Source organism: Sphaerodactylus townsendi, linkage group LG07 (assembly GCF_021028975.2).
Source record: "Sphaerodactylus townsendi isolate TG3544 linkage group LG07, MPM_Stown_v2.3, whole genome shotgun sequence".
NCBI lineage: Eukaryota > Metazoa > Chordata > Lepidosauria > Squamata > Sphaerodactylidae > Sphaerodactylus > Sphaerodactylus townsendi.
The window spans coordinates 36,476,430-36,492,227 of NC_059431.1; the positions used below are offsets into that span (position 1 = coordinate 36,476,430).

The 15,798-nt window shown below is 42.1% G+C and overlaps 1 protein-coding gene across 4 annotated transcripts in view; it reads right to left on the reverse strand.

Annotated features, from left to right (window-relative positions):
* SV2C (synaptic vesicle glycoprotein 2C) overlaps positions 1 to 15,798 on the reverse strand; it is a 103,041-nt gene that overhangs the window by 74,795 nt on the left and 12,448 nt on the right. The window contains exon 1 of one of the 4 annotated variants that reach the window (XM_048503987.1): positions 7,833 to 7,948. The exons of the other annotated variants lie outside the window; for them this stretch is intronic. The gene's annotated coding sequence lies outside the window, so the exon portion shown is untranslated. Of the gene's footprint in view, positions 1 to 7,832; positions 7,949 to 15,798 lie in introns of those variants that run through there. 4 annotated transcript variants of the gene reach the window in all.

Consider the following 15,798-nt stretch of genomic DNA (forward strand, 5'->3'; position numbering starts at 1 on the left):
ATGTGATTGGATGCAGGAGCAGCACTCCTACGGGCTCACCTGAGTGGCTGCTTATAACTTCAGGTGCAGGTCATCCTCCTCTCCATCACAGTCCCCATCACATATTGCTTATTCTTTCTGCAATACTGATATCTAATCCATGCACAGATTTTGCCATTGTTCTTGAGATGTTTAATAATTAACTACCTTTTATCAAACAACTTACATACAACTTTAAACATGGTTTTATCAAAGAGTGCACATGGGAAGGAGAAGTTTAAGCCTTCCCCCTTACAATTTTCCTGACATGTCTACCACAAAATAAAAATACTGCAGGGTTGTTCTGGTCAGGAAATCCATGTGAGGAAAGCTCAAATCCCTCCCTCCATGCCTTTGGCTTTATCTACATTGGGGTTTTGCACACCACCTATTTGAAAGGAAAAATTCTGAGAGCTCCAACACAAACTACCAGCATCAATGCACCCTGAGGTGTTTCTTTTGTATTTGTATTTAACTTTTCAGAAACATTAATATACTTTCTTAAACTAATATAATAACCTTAATATGTTTTTAGAATGTTGTTTTCATGTTTAAAACCTTCCAAAAAGCTCAGTTTATAATATATTTTAAGGAATCAATGAAGGAAAAACAGCTGCTCTTTTTTGCCTACAAACATAGCAATGCTCTTTAAAGATTTTTTTCCCAGTGAAGAAACATGTCCAAACTTACAAGTTCTTTTCAACAATGAAACCAAAATATCATTATTATGGGCTTGTTAGTGCCTGTGATGCATTTCACAGTTTCCCTGTCAAAAACTGAGTTCAATGATATTATTAGGAAAAAAAATAATTGGCGTATGTAGATGATTGTCTTTTGGCAAAAAACTGTCCCAGTACTGGAAAGAAGGAATAGTACAACAACAACAAAATTCACTTAAAGAAACCACTTATGGTGAAATAAAGATTAAAAAGAAGCAAAGTAAGGGCATCAGAGAACGGATCTATGCATGGAAGGATGGTTCCTTTTGCTTGGAGGGATGAAGAACAAAAGAACCAACAAAGGCGGCAAACAACATGATAAACATAGATCCAAGTAATGCATAAGTTTTTCTCTTCTTCAACAAACACAGTTTGCAACATTTTTATTTTTATGGCATAAAAATAGGATTTTTGTAGCTACAGTCCTAACAGTGCAATCCTATAAAGAGTTATTCCAGTCTAAGTCGACTGAAATGAATAGGTTTAGACTGGAGTAACTCTTTTTAGGATTGTACTGCAAACAGTTACATCCTTCCGAATACACTAAAGTCAACAGACTTAGAATGGTATAACAGGATTACATTGCTGATATTTCACTGACTGATGACTGAGGAACAAAACTTTGCGAACGAATCTATAATTAAACAGCTGTAATGTATTGTCGAAGGCTTTCCCGGCTGGACTCAACTGATTGTTGTGGGCTTTCTGGGTTTGTGTGGCCATGGTCTGGTAGATCTTGTTCCTAATGTTTCTCCTGTACACAGATACAGCCACAGATACAGGCGAAACGTTAGAAACAAGATCTACCAGACCACGGCCACACAGCCTGGAAAGCCCACAACAACCAAACAGCTGTAATTTTACAGTTAGCTACATCACTTATGAAATGTGCATGGTATATTTATAAGGACTCCTGGTGAGTACTGCTATAGAAGAAATTTTGGGTGTTTGGTGCTGGATGGATTTACACCACCCACTTCCATTGACAGTTCTCCACCAATCATGGGAGGTTGGCATCAGTTAGCACAGATAGTTGGCTGTTACCGACTGTTGCTTTGGCTGAGGGAGTTGCCCTTAGGGGTTTTAGGATAGCAGAGTTAGTGAAGAACATGCTGTATTGGGTGTTTCTCTTATGTTTTGGTTATTCTAGGTTCTGCCTGAGGGGGAAATACATTACAAAGTTTCTAAATTGAATGTCTGTCCAAATAAAACCTCCCTATTTTGGTTATCTTTTTAAAAAATGTTAACTTTGTGATGAGAGTAGTCCTTTAACTTTCTCAAACTATCCACAATCTTGGCCATGCAGATATAAAAAGGAGAGTGGAGTTTTTCTCACTTACTTGGGGAGAGGGGTGTTCTCAGCCATAAGGCAGTCACTCCCCTCTTTTTATCCAGAAATGTACAGGTCCCATCTGGGAAGTAAAAATAGGGTCCTGCTGGTGGCAGCCATCTGTACTGAAGGAATCAAGGGTGGGCTAGGGAAGTTAGCTGTCCTTGAGAGCAAACATCCATTGCAAAGGGGAATCACCTTCCCCTATTATGAGTTGATCGCTACCCCCAATTCACCACAGGTGTGTGTGTGGGGGGGGGGGGGTTGCTACAAGAAACTGTGCACCCCTGCCCAGTTTTAGTCTATGTTATGTAATATGCTAACTGAAGACAGCAAGAATCCTGTCCAGCAATGTCTGTTGTTTTCAGATGATGAATTCAATACACCATTGTCTTTTATTGCAGTAGTCTTTCCAAACTGCAGGCCTGCCATGCTGGCAGTTAACATCACCTTTATGAAATTTCCACAGTTCAGTCAAGGAGAAGAATCATAATTGCAATTTTAAAATACCTGACAAAGTAAACTGGAGCAAAATGGAAATGCTATTAGTCAGGACTCTCTCCAGCAAGACAAATTAATTTTTATTTTATTCACACTCTTTTCTCCCTGTCTATGCATATATAAGTTGTGCTGTGTATTAGGAAAAAACACACAGAAATGGTAACAATTGAGTTGATTAATTTCATCAACAGCTGTACAAAAACTGAAATGTTAAAATGGAAAAAGCAGATATTTAATTAGCAGACATGCTCTACAGATTTTAAACAAAATAGAATCTAAAATACAATAAAAGAACCACCCAAGTGTCTAAAACAATTGATATATATTTTTTAAATCTACTGGATTTAAAAAGAACTACAATATCTATTTAGGTATGTCTAAGAAAGAATGTAAGGCCATTTCCGCATGGCCACGCTAGGGGGCGCATCTGCATATATGACGCCGATGCACACACCCCACCCCCCGGGACCGTTTGCATGAACAGTCCCGGTAGGGGCGGGGAAGACGGCGCAGCGCTGCGCCATCGCCCGAACGCCTTCCCTTCCCTCTGACCTTCCGGTGCGTCGCCCAGGCCAGGGGACATGCCCCCCTGCCCTGTGCAACAGCTCTGGAGTCGCATTTCTAACTGACTTTCAACTGTCTTCTGTGTGATGTTATACTGTACCAGGTGCTGCCTAAGGTCAGTGCCTGGCTGTCTTCACCGTTATCTCTTTCACAGTTCCTTTTGGACGCGCATTCCCATGATTGGGGGGGGGGGTGCAGTTTGCTTTAACTACTGGGTTTTGCGTGGGCAAACCTTAGTTCTGCCATTGATGAGATAAGATCTCAATACTCAATAATCTACTGTTCTTTTACATGAGCTTGTTTCAGTTTTTGGGATTCTGACATTGTGTCCCCAGGCATGGGCAACACGCCGGAAGGTCGGAGGGAAGGTAAGGCATTCGGGAAAGGGGGGGAATGGCACCTTACAGCCGCTGCCATTCGCATGGCAGCGGTTGGAAGCAGCTGTTTTTGAAAAACCTCGCCCAGGGAGCGAGGTTCAGAAACAGCAGCTTCGCACTGCTCGGGGATTGCGAGGCTGCCGCTGCTGCGATGTAGCGGCGGCAGCCGTGCGAACCCCTCCCCAGGGACACTGTTTTTAGCATCCCTGGGTCACTGTATTCCATCTGTGCGTAAACAGCCTAAGTGTTTGAGTATGTAAGCCTAAGCATCCCTCGCCCAAGACATTCCTCGCCTTCCTTTTTGTTTTCCTGAAAGAGAAAGCGCAGCCCCAAATACAACATACACAGAAGCAGAGGTGTAGCTAGGAAAAATGGAGCCAGGGGCAAAATCTGAGTTTTGCGCGTACACGCACACGTGTAGGTGACCGCTCTCCCCCACCATGACCAAACAACAATTTTTTTTGCCCTAAGTCATTTCAAAGTCGTCATCACATTATATAACATACCCCAACTCACAAATCTGAACACAGCAATGGTCCATGCCACACAGCAGAAATACAGTTTTTCGATATTTTCAAAATGCTTTCAAAATGTTTTATTACTGCTGTGTAAAAATATAAAAATAAAATAAAAGGACCCCAAAAGGCAAGGAGGCATGCTAGGGATTGGGGGTGGGGGGCTGGCAGAGCTTGCTCTGCCCATGGATCCTCCCACCAACAGCAGGAAACAAAAATAATGTGTTCTTGCCTCCCAGGTCAATGGTGGAAATTACCGAGGAAGATGTCCTCCAAGCTCAGAGGGAGAGAGAGGTCATTTTATTTGATTTCTCTTCTATCACTCCAGCTCCAGTCCCATTGCGCATTTTGCTTGTAAGGCTCTCCCAATCCACGTAGAAGAATGTCAGTACAAACAGCAGCCTACTTGAGGATCCTCAGGGATTTTTTTTCCAATTAATCCAACCCAATATATGAAAATATACCTAGAATGTGATTCTTTAAAACTGTTCCAATAAGACAAAAACTATACAAACAAACGTATCCAGACTTACAACTCAAGCTATGGAAGATTTGTATTGTGTTTTACCTTCTCAGCCTACACTATTTTATACATTTATCTTGCTATTTTCTATCCACTATACATTCTTAAGTAAAAAGCTCTCACTCTAAAGGTCAGTAAAGTGAGAATGTGGTAGGGGAAAATCAAATAAAATGAGTCAGTCCTACATACATACTTAGTAGTTGTCATAATTAGAACAAACATTGAATGGCTTGTACAATTTCTGCTTCACAAGGCCTACATCTTCACAAACTCAGTTGCTTTGCCTGACCCCCCTCCCTCCCACAATCAAATTCCTGGACATGGGATACCACAAGGAATTGTTTGGGTGGTCTGCCACAGGATATGAGAAATCAGAAAACAAAAATTCTTCTTTAACACTTGGAGATTTCATGCAAGATCCAACCCAGTATAATTCTGGGGTTTTGTCAGTGGCGTTCCTGCCTAGGGACAGGGGGTACCCTATGTCCCCGGGCGCCCCCATTTGGTCACGTGGGGGGCGCCAACATTTCAGGGTCGTTTGTGTGCTTTTAAAATTTTAAAGTGTCTTTTCACGTTTTGGCCTGCAGGGGGCGCATTTTTAAGGCTAGCAGCACCAAAAGTTCAGGGTACCATTCAGAGACTGTCCTGATGATACCACCCAAATTTGGTGATGTTTGGTTCAGGGGCAGCAAAGTTATGGACCCCCAAATGGGGTGCCCCATCCCCATTGTTTTCAATGGGAGCTAACAGGAGATGGGGGCTACCCATTTGAGGGACCATAACTTTGGTCCCCCTGAACATAACTTCACCAAACTTGGGTGGCATCATAAGAATAGTTAACAGATGATACCCTGAAAATTTGGTGTCACTAGCTTAAAAAAATACACGGCTTCCAGGCACCCCAAGAAATTTGCCCAAGATTCTTTTGTTTTGCAGTGACTTTACGCTCCATTGTAGCCAATGGGGAATTTCTGAGAGAGAGTGTGTAGGCAGGCTGCACATTTTTTGAATGATAGGCAGCACCAGACTTTCCGTGAATTGGCTCCAGGAGGCCTCCTGGTAATAGCATCCTGTTTTGGAGAGATTTGCTTCTGGGGTTCAATTTTATGGGCCCCAAAAAGACTTCAGCCTGTTTCCCCACTCCTGCACTTGTGAGAGAGAAGCCTGTGCCAGGCTGGAGGTTCTCTCAGAACTTTCTCCTCAACTCCCGCCCACCCACCCAGAGGAAGCAAGAAGCTCACCAAGATTGGATGCTATTACTCCAAGGGCCTCTTGGAGCCCCCTTGAAAGGCTCGCGCCACTATCTTCAAAAATGTGCAGCCTGCCTCAGAAATTCCTCATTAGCTACACAATGGAGCAAAGTCACTGCAAAACAAAGAATCTTGGGCAAATTTCTTGAGGGATTGCCCTAGAAGGGATGTATTTTTTTAAAGCTAGTGACACGCAAATTTTCAGGGTATCATCTGTTAACTATTCTTACATGATGCCACCCCAAGTTTGGTGAGAGTTATGTTCCGGGAGAGGGGGACCAAAGTTATGGTCCCTCAAATGGAAGTAGCCTCTCCATCTCAGGTTAGCTCCCATTGAAAACAGTGGGGATGGGGGCATTCCATTTTGAGAGTGTCCATAACTTTCCTGCCCTGAACCAAACTATCGCATCAAACTTCGAGATTGGTATCATCCAAGAGGCCCAGTCACTGGATGATGCCCTGAAATCATGGTACTGCTAGTTTTAAAAATGCACTCCCTGTAGGCCGAAAAACACCAAAAATACCCCCACCAAAAATACCCCACCCCCCTCCAACCCAAATACCTTGCATTCGCATTTGTTCATTTTGGGGCAGGACATAATCGGACAATTTTTGTCTGAATGTGATTTGATTTGATTTATTGTATTTATAAACCGCCCTCCCCCGAAGCCCAGATTCCAGCCTAATCTGCTATTTGTTTCATCTGAATCTCCAACCCTCAAAAGCGATGCTGTTTCAGGGTGGAGGAGAATCCACCCCCAAACAGCATCACTTTCAATTTTGTTTTAACCGGGGACCCCAGATTCTCCCTTTAAGGTGGATTTAAAAGAAGAATCTGAGCTCCCTAGTTTAAACACCATTGAAAGTGGATTCCACTGGAGGTGTTTTGTGAGAGATGATGCTGACATTTGTTTGGTAAATGTTTTGCTGGGGGTGATTTGTGAGAGATTTACAAGCTTAATACCCACTTGCACTGGCTTGGAGTTGTTTCTCAAGCTAACAACCTACCTCATAGGGTTGTTGTGATTAGGAAATTAGGAAAAGAGTTGGTGGGTAGAGAGCCATGTATGTTTTGATGGGAGTGGGAGGTGATTTGTGAGCTGGTACAAAAAATCATTGTTTGGTCATGGTGGGGGAGGGTGGCTGCCCATAGGCCGGGGGGGGGGGGGCGCCAAACTCAGGTTTTGTCCCCGGGCGCCAGTTTGCCTAGGTACGCCCCTGGGTTTTGTTTTAGTGGGGGAAATCACAATGGAACAGTTTGTCCATCTTGCCTATGTCTGCTGAATGTTCAAAAAGCATTACATGGATCAGGGAACGTGGTCACTGTTAAAATTCATTAGTGTAATTTTTCATTATTAATTAAAACATGGGGCTGTAGGTTTTGCCCTATGACAATGTTCTGCATTTTGAACGTTCATCACCATTGTGGTGGTGGAAATGCCGTCAAGTGGCAACCAATTTATGGCAACCGTGTAGGGATTTCAAGGCAAGATGAACAGAAGTGGTTTGCAATTGCGACCCTGGAGTTCCCTGGTGTTTTCTGATGCGAATACTAACCAGGGCCAACACTGCTTAGTTTCTGGGATCTGACGAGACTGGGCTACCCTTGACCATCCAGGTCAGAGCTGTTCATCAACACAGATACTGCAGTTCCAGGGGTACTTTTTACTTAACAGGTACATTATTATAATCAACACACGGTCAAGGGTAACACTGAAATTTTAATCTTCATTAGTTATTACAAACACAGACCTAGCAGAGTAGAAGTGTTAGCTACTCTGGATTAATTAATGCAGAGTACAACAGTGTGACCTTGTATGTGGCATCAGAGAGACTGGCAGAGAAATGAAGATATATGCAGTGAACTCAACACCCACCTTCTCTCTACCTTCATTGGGTGACAGCTTTGTTCCTAGCTCTAATTGCTCACGTACACTTCTCCACTTCTCTCTAAGACATCTGTAACAAATTCAGCACAGCAAGCCCTTCTTACTCAGCCCCAGTATTGAAGCTGACAGATATTTGATATACTCACCACCATATTTAATGATCCAACTGAAGTGGCTCAGGTCTGTCATACCCCAATGCAGTAGGGAAAAAAAATCAGAAGGAAAAGAAGCTCTTATTGATAGTCCACTCCTCTGCCCTTCAGATCTATCTGCTCTGTAACAAGCAAAACCAATATATATATCTAGTTGTATTGCTAGTAGCATGCATTACCAAGGACCTTTCCCCGCTACATATGGACTGTCTGCCCCAGCTCCCTCTTGACTATATTAGTCTTGGCAGCAGTTTTTGGAGCTAGTAAGGCCTTGTCAGTTCATGACTGTCCTTCGCCAGTCTATGTTAACCAAAAACCTTGGGCAAAAGATTGATTCACTGATGGGACATTTGTACAACTGCCTGTAGCAGCAGGAACTCAAAAAGTTGAACACCCACCACAGTATCAATGTAATTTCGTCAGCAAATGTAAATCTTCATAAGTGTAAAATCTAATTGCTATCAAGACACCAGGTGGGCTTGATGAACTTCCACCTTGCTATACTCTTTGTATCCACCCATAATGTTCCCCTGCCGGATGCAATCACCTTTTGTGGCCTTCCTTGGGAAGGCTTCTCAATTCAATCAGAGACAGGAGATCTACAGATGCTCACCCTGGACTGATTCTAAATTCCTATTTTTGACAGCCAAAATTCCTTTGTGAATTGCTCTTATAATTATTGCTACTCTGACAGCAAAAAGGTGTGCGGTGGCAGTTCCCTCCCCTTCGCTTGTGTGGATGTTGCCAATGCCACTTCTGTTCTTTGGGACTGGGAAGTTTCATTGCCACAACAGAGTATGTCTCCATTGCCTTACCTTATTATTTTTTGTAACCTTTGGAAGCTGTGCCTAAGTCTCCTATCCTCAATTTCCAGATCATCAAAAGTACAACACACTCTTCCTACATCAGTATACTAAAGATAAGTAATTCTCACACAAGAGATATGAGAGTACCATATCTCAGATGGCGCTAAGTTAGCTGCAGCTGAGCTCTCTCCACTTAGCTCAGGTTTTACATATTTATTTTGCCTTTTATTCTCCACTTCATTGTGCTACAGTCTACTGTTGTGGCATCTGAAGGTTCCTGATGTTCTTTCTCTGATCCAGATAACAACTGGACTTTGGAAAACAGAATTTTATCTTACAGAGTTTTGGCAACCGGAGAGATACCGCAGCTCAAGCCAGGACAATCTCATACCTTATTAGGGTCCATCTCCAACCTGTCATGGGACACCCTATACCTCAGAAAACCTAATTTTTTTCACAATATAATTCACATTTTAACAACTTTACAAACAACTGATTAACCATCAACCTTTTTAACACTTCCCACACCAGTTTAACATGTTCTCCCATAGTTTCTGTATATGTCAGCCCATTATCCAAATACACCCCGGAACAATAAATCATGCATGATTTCATTGATCAAGTTCATAAACACCCCTGGGGCCCTACTCAGTCCAAAGGGCATAACTAAGTACTCAAACCAGAGGCGTAGCTACCATGGGGACATCCGGGGACAAGTGCCCCGGGCGCCACCTTGTGGTGGGCGCAAAAATTGCAGGTTCGTTAGTGGCTTTTTCTATTTTTCAGGGTTTTTCCCATTTCTGGCCTGCAGGGGGCGCAGCTTTTAGGCTAGCAGCACCAAACTTTCAGACTATTGCCAGGTGACTCTCCTGATGATACCAGCCAAGTTTGGTGCAGTTTGGTTCAGGGGGTCCAACGCTATGGACCCACAAAATGGGTGACCCCATACTCCATTATTTCCAATGGGAGCTAATAGTAAACGGCGCTACCATTTTGAGGGTCCATAACTTTGGATCCCCTGAATCCAAACTTCACTAAACCTAGGTGGTATCATAAGGATAGTCTCCTGCTGATAGCACCCAGGTTTGAGTACCCAGTTCAGTTCAGGGGGTCCAAAGATTATGAACCCCCTAAAGGGGTGCTCCATCCCCCACTGTTGCCAATGGGAGCTAAGAGTAGAAGGAGCTACACTTTTGAGGGGCAATAGCTTTGGAGCCCCTGAACCAAACTTCACAAAACCTGGGTGGTTTCATCAGGAGAGTCTTCTGAAGATAGCCTAAAAGTTTGGTACTGTTAAGCTTAAACATTGCTCCCCTGACGGGCACCCTCACATTTTCCCCAGGTTCTCTCTTTAAATCCACCTCCTTTGGAGTGGATTTAAAGGGAGAATCTAGACTCCCTAGATAAAAAAAAACATTAAAGAGTATTGTTGAAGGCTTTCAAAAACCAGATTCAACTGTTGGTTGTGAGTTTGAGGCTGTGTAGCCGTGGTCTGATAGATCTTGTTCCTAACATTTCACCTGCATCTGTGGCTGGCATCTTTAGAAGTGTATCACAGAGAGAAGTCTGTTATAAGAGAAGGCTGGACACAGTGTATAATAGACTTCTCTCTGTGATACACCTCTGAAAATACCAGCCACAGATGCAGAGTGAAACTATAGGAACAAAGATACCTCAGACTACTGACCCACAGCCCAGACAACTCTAATAACCAACATTAGCGAAAATGATGATGCTGTTTGGGGTGAGGGAATCTGCCACCTGAAACGGCATCACTTCCAATAATTGTTTTAAACTAGGGAGGCAGAGTATCCCCTATAGGGTGGATTTAAAAGGAGAATCTGGGCTCTGTAGTTTAAACAACATTAAAGGTGATGCTGTTTCAGGGTGGATTCCCCCTCCTTAAAAAAAATAGCATCACTTTCAATGTTGTTTAAACTAGGGAGCCCTGGGTGTGTTCAGATTTTATTGATGTTGGGCCATGTTCTATAATGCAATGGTGACTTTGAGATGACCTGGTGCAAAAAATGTTGTTTGGTCGTGGTGGGGGAGGGAGGCTGCCCAAATGGGGGGGGGGGGCGCAAAACTCAGATTTTGCCCCGGGCTCCATTTACCCTAGCTACACCCCTGACTCAAACTGGCCATAGCAGGTAATGAAGGCTATCATCCATCCTTGCCCCTCTGCAATTCGGACCCTGTAGTAGGCTTCCCATAGGTCCAGTTTGGTAAAGATCTTCCCCTAGGATAGGCTCCCTAGTAGGTCCTTGATCAATGACAACGGGTACTTGTTGCACATTGAAATTGCATTGAGACCCCTGTAATCAGTACAAAGGTGAAGCAACCCATCCTTCTTCTTCCAAAACAATACAGGGGCTGCTAAGGGGGAAGAGGCAGGGCGGATAAAGCCCCAGGCCAGATTTTTGTTCAAAAACTCCCTGAGAGTCTCCGATTCTTGGGGACTCATAGCATACAACCTTCCCTTTGGCAGTTTGGCCCCTGGCACTAGCTCTATTTTGCAATCTGTTTTATGGTGAGGTGGTAGGACATCGCACTCCCCCTCCTTGAATACTCTCCCCAAGTCTTAGTACTCCTTAGGTATTGCTTGCCCCTTCAATGCTAGCATTGCCATGGGGCACTCTACGTCGGCTCCGTGAGCTTTTGTGAAACCGATGCCGTTTGCTGGGCCCAGTCATACAACCAACACAAGGTGAATCCAAATTGCATCAGACTGCTCCTCCACTGTACCTCAGGGTGTGTTTAGCTAGCCGGGTCATTCCTAATATCACAGGATATTTCCCGACTGCCACTATTATACATTGTAGTCTTCCCCAGTGAGACCCGCCACCCACCAGTACAGGTTCAGTCTTTCTCCCTCCCTCATCTGGCAGACAAAGCAGACCAAGGGGCAGGGCCCTTTTTCCAGGGGCATTTTTTACTCCAAGTCCACCCTACTCTTGTGTAAGAATTACGCCATTTTCTAGTTTGTAATATTTGTTCAAATGATATGTTTATCAGGGATAGGTGCAGATGGGTTGCTGTGTTGGCTTGTAGTAGTAGAACAAATTCAAGTCCAGGAGCTAATTAAAGACCAACAACATTTCCCAAAGTATAAACTTCCATTTCTCAAAGCTCACTTGGCTCATAGCTTCATGAGCTATGACTCATAAAGACTTACCCTAGAAAATTTTGTTGCTGTAAGATACTACTGGACCAGTGGTGGGATCCAAAAATTTTAATAACAGATTCCGATGGTGGTGGGATTCAAACAGTGGCGCCACCGCACACACGCACCTCCAGTCCCTATTGGGTAGGGAGGTTGCTTTAGTAACCCCTTCTCGGCACTCAGAAAAAATTAGGAACTGGTTGGATCCCACCTCTGTACTGGACCCAAATTTCATCATGGTACACTTATCAGATTAACTAGGGCTGCACTAGCAATTGTAGTTTAATTCTGCATGGAAAAAATGCTTGTGTAGCAATGACCCCCTCTTTTACATGGATAGTTACATTGTAAATTAAACCAACTTGCTTGCTACTCCAAAGAGTTTTATTTTAGCATCAACCAAATATAATTGTTCTTCTGTTCAACAAATAAGATAGACTTTTCTCTGTTGTAAACAAGCTAATTTGGCTTCTTAATATTATTAGCTTTCTTCTGCTACTCATGACTGCCAAATCTAAAGGGACCAGCTTTACAAGTTATTTAATTTGTGGAAATTTTATCACCCATAATTAAGTAATCTGCCTGTATAGTCATCCATCCCAGTTTAACAACTATAGAGTCTTGACACAGTGGAGACAGTCACCAGCTTTGTTAAAGGAACATGCAACTTCTCAGCCATGACATTTAGTCAAATGCTTATACATATTGCAAACCAGTTCAACACCTCAAGTCAAAACACACTTGGCTGGTTGCTTCACCTGTCAAATAATTTTTTAGCATAATGTGACTGGGCCTTGGGCCTCTGCCTGTGCATTCTGATATGCTTCCACACTCTTTGGCATAGTTGCTCGGTTCAAACACAACAACTATACTTTGGTTAATGTTTTGGCATTACACTCTTGAAAGCAAATTCTAGTTACAAATCTTTAGTGTTTTAATGACTTTCAATTACAGTAATAAATTTCCTGGAAAATATCATGATTTTATACAATACATTCAGATGAAAACAGCAGTGTGAAGTGCACTACAAATGAAATGAACATATAAATCAATCCGTATTTGATATATCCATTTCATTTATAGTCTACTTTTCCTGCTGAGACTCAATGCTGATCACACAATAAAAATGCAAACATTTATTCAAAACATTTTTGTGCCAAACTTAGGGTTCCAAGGCAGTGAACAATCAGAAAATTTAAAGCAAACACAACTAAAACAGCAATTAAATAAAATACATAAACAGGAATAAGGATCAGTGAAGGTACACCAAACAAAACAAAACAGGCTTCTCCTGCTGGTAAAGACAATAAAAGGGAGTCAGATTAAACTCCCTGTGGAGAGAATTCCACAGTTTTGGTTCCATGACTGAGAAGGCGCTTCTTTGGGTAGCCACTCATCTGGCTTGAGATGACAGGGACACCTGAGTGGGGTACCTGAGAATGGAGCTGTAGTGGTGGGGTGAGGACATAGCGCAGGGCAGGCAGACCAACACAAGTGCAGTCCCACACCTTTGGACATTCAGGGTTCAATACAGGCAATTTTGGGTGGATCCAGAAGCAAACTGGAAACCAGTGTAGGTAGAACAAGAGATGAATAACATCCCCTACAATCTATTTGCCTTATATTAAGGAATCTCCCCTGTCCAAAGTAAACAGCCATGTCAGGGTCTAGAAGTATAGTGCCGTGGGAGCCGAAGAGTATGTGAATAACCTTAAAGCATGAGAACAGGTGGCATGGTGTAAGTAGGGCTGAGTCTAAAAGGGGTGAGTTGTAATTTATTGCACTGTCTATAGTACTTAAAGATCTCGCTTGAACAGCATTGTTTTCTAATTTTTGTAGTCCATTTGTTTGTGCTGTGTCTTATTTTGCCTTGCTTATAGCATTGGGTTTTCCCCCTTATTTTATAATCCAGCTTGAATCTCAAGGAGAAAGAACCATAAATAAATAAAAACCTTATTTGCAAAAAAAAATCACAAACATATATTTTAGAGCTGATATTTTGTTTACTACACCATTTGCCACACAACTGTTGTTATTCAGAGAGCTACAGACTTTGTATTTGGCTCTCTTCTGTAGTCACTGTTCTCACTTTTTTATCAGAGCGCATTTTCTCCCTACAGCCAACTATTACACTTTTGCTGCAGAATTCCCTGTTTACCCACCTCCCTGACTACAGTCTATTGGAGTGACATTAGAAATACGCAGGTAACTCACCAATTCTATATACCTGTGATTATCAGCTGGAACACACCTAGCCATAGTCCTCTACTCAGTCAGACTGTTATGTCTTCCACCACCAGGGAAGCAACACAGCGGACATTATATCCCAAACAGTTCTACTACCCTGTGCAGTTAATTCCTCCATTCTATGTATCACTTAGCCAATATATAAATACTTTCTGCTGAATGTCAAGAACTTTTCAAGACTGATTTTCAAAACAAATTCTACCTTTTAAAAGTCTTGGAGACATGCAACTGGTTCTATGTAACTGATTACACTAACCTGCAAAATTAGAAACATTTAACCATTAATAATAGTGAAATATAGTAAAATAATAAATTAAAGCAGCAGCAGGCTGTGCATTTTTCATTAATTGCAAACCACATATTTTAACACTTTGAGAGGCATGCATGGTCCCCTAAGTTACAGAGTCCACTACAAAATTCGACTATTTTGTAGACTGAATAATGCACAGTGATAATTGAAAATGAAATAGTATATTGGTTAAAATAGTCATGGAATTAATGCTATTTATGTTATACATCCCACTGATTGTTTAATGTGATAAATCACGTTATTAGTTTGCTAAATTATCAGTGTGCTGCTCTTCTTCTGACTGATTTTGCCTTTTCATAGCACTGTCACCCCATTGTCCTTTTTTGGTTATTCTCCTTGAGCATTGGAATACACAATCTTTCTTGGTGGTATTCTTATTTTCCCAAGCATTCTTTTCTCATTAATCTATTTGGCCAGTCATTTACCCTTGAATGGTACTTCATCTTGTTTCTGGCTTACAATGGTTGCTCCTTAAGGAACTGCCCTCTTTTATTTGCCTCTTCTTTCTCTGTCCTCTTATAAATTTAAGTATTCATTATCTTGATGACTTTCAGCTCCACCTCTTCTTCTGACCTTTGTTCTTTCTAAAATCTGACTAAAATGTGACTAAAGAGAACATCCATGTTCAGAGGCCTCAGAATACTGGTTCTAGAAAGCAACGTCAGGGTAATACTTCAACCTCTATGTCCTGCTGTTTGACCTCTGGAGAAACAGGTGGTCACTGTATGAGATGCTGGATTAGATGGACCACCGGTCTGACCTAGCCAGGTTCCTTTTAACACAGTTGTCTGAGGAACCTTCTAAATATTATTTCTCTTGAAAGATTCACTTTAAAATAGATTATCATATTACTATAATCTTTATCAAAAGAGTCAGCACAACAAAGCCGTCATCTGTTCTTACCCACAAACTGTGTAATTACAGCTAGCCTAACACTTCCCTTTCAGCCTGAAGGTTTTGCAGTCGGTCAGAACATTCATGAAACTCCTGGCCATAAAACTGGCAGTACCAAAGGAGATAATACATTCTGTAAGACAGGCAGAATTCACCTTCCAGTATTCTCATAGATGGGGCACCTACTCAGAAGACACAAATTATCAATTTGTTTTTCAAGCTGATAAGTTTGAGTGGGCTATTGCAATAGAATGGTTAAGAGTCCAATCTACCATTTTAAATAAAGTGATCCATCACTGACAATAACCAGGATAAAGGCAGAACGAATTCTGCTTAGACAAAGAGGGAGTACAGAGCACAGTCTGGGTCTGTACTTATTAGAGTACAGTTCGAATGTTCTTATCCCTTTTGGTTTGCATATGACAGTTCAGGATTTCCTGAAAGCAGATTTCATCTGCTCTTTGTAGGGAATTAAAACAAATAGTATGCACAGTGAAAACAATTTTGCTACCAAAGATAAAAGCAGCCTGTTGTAAATGG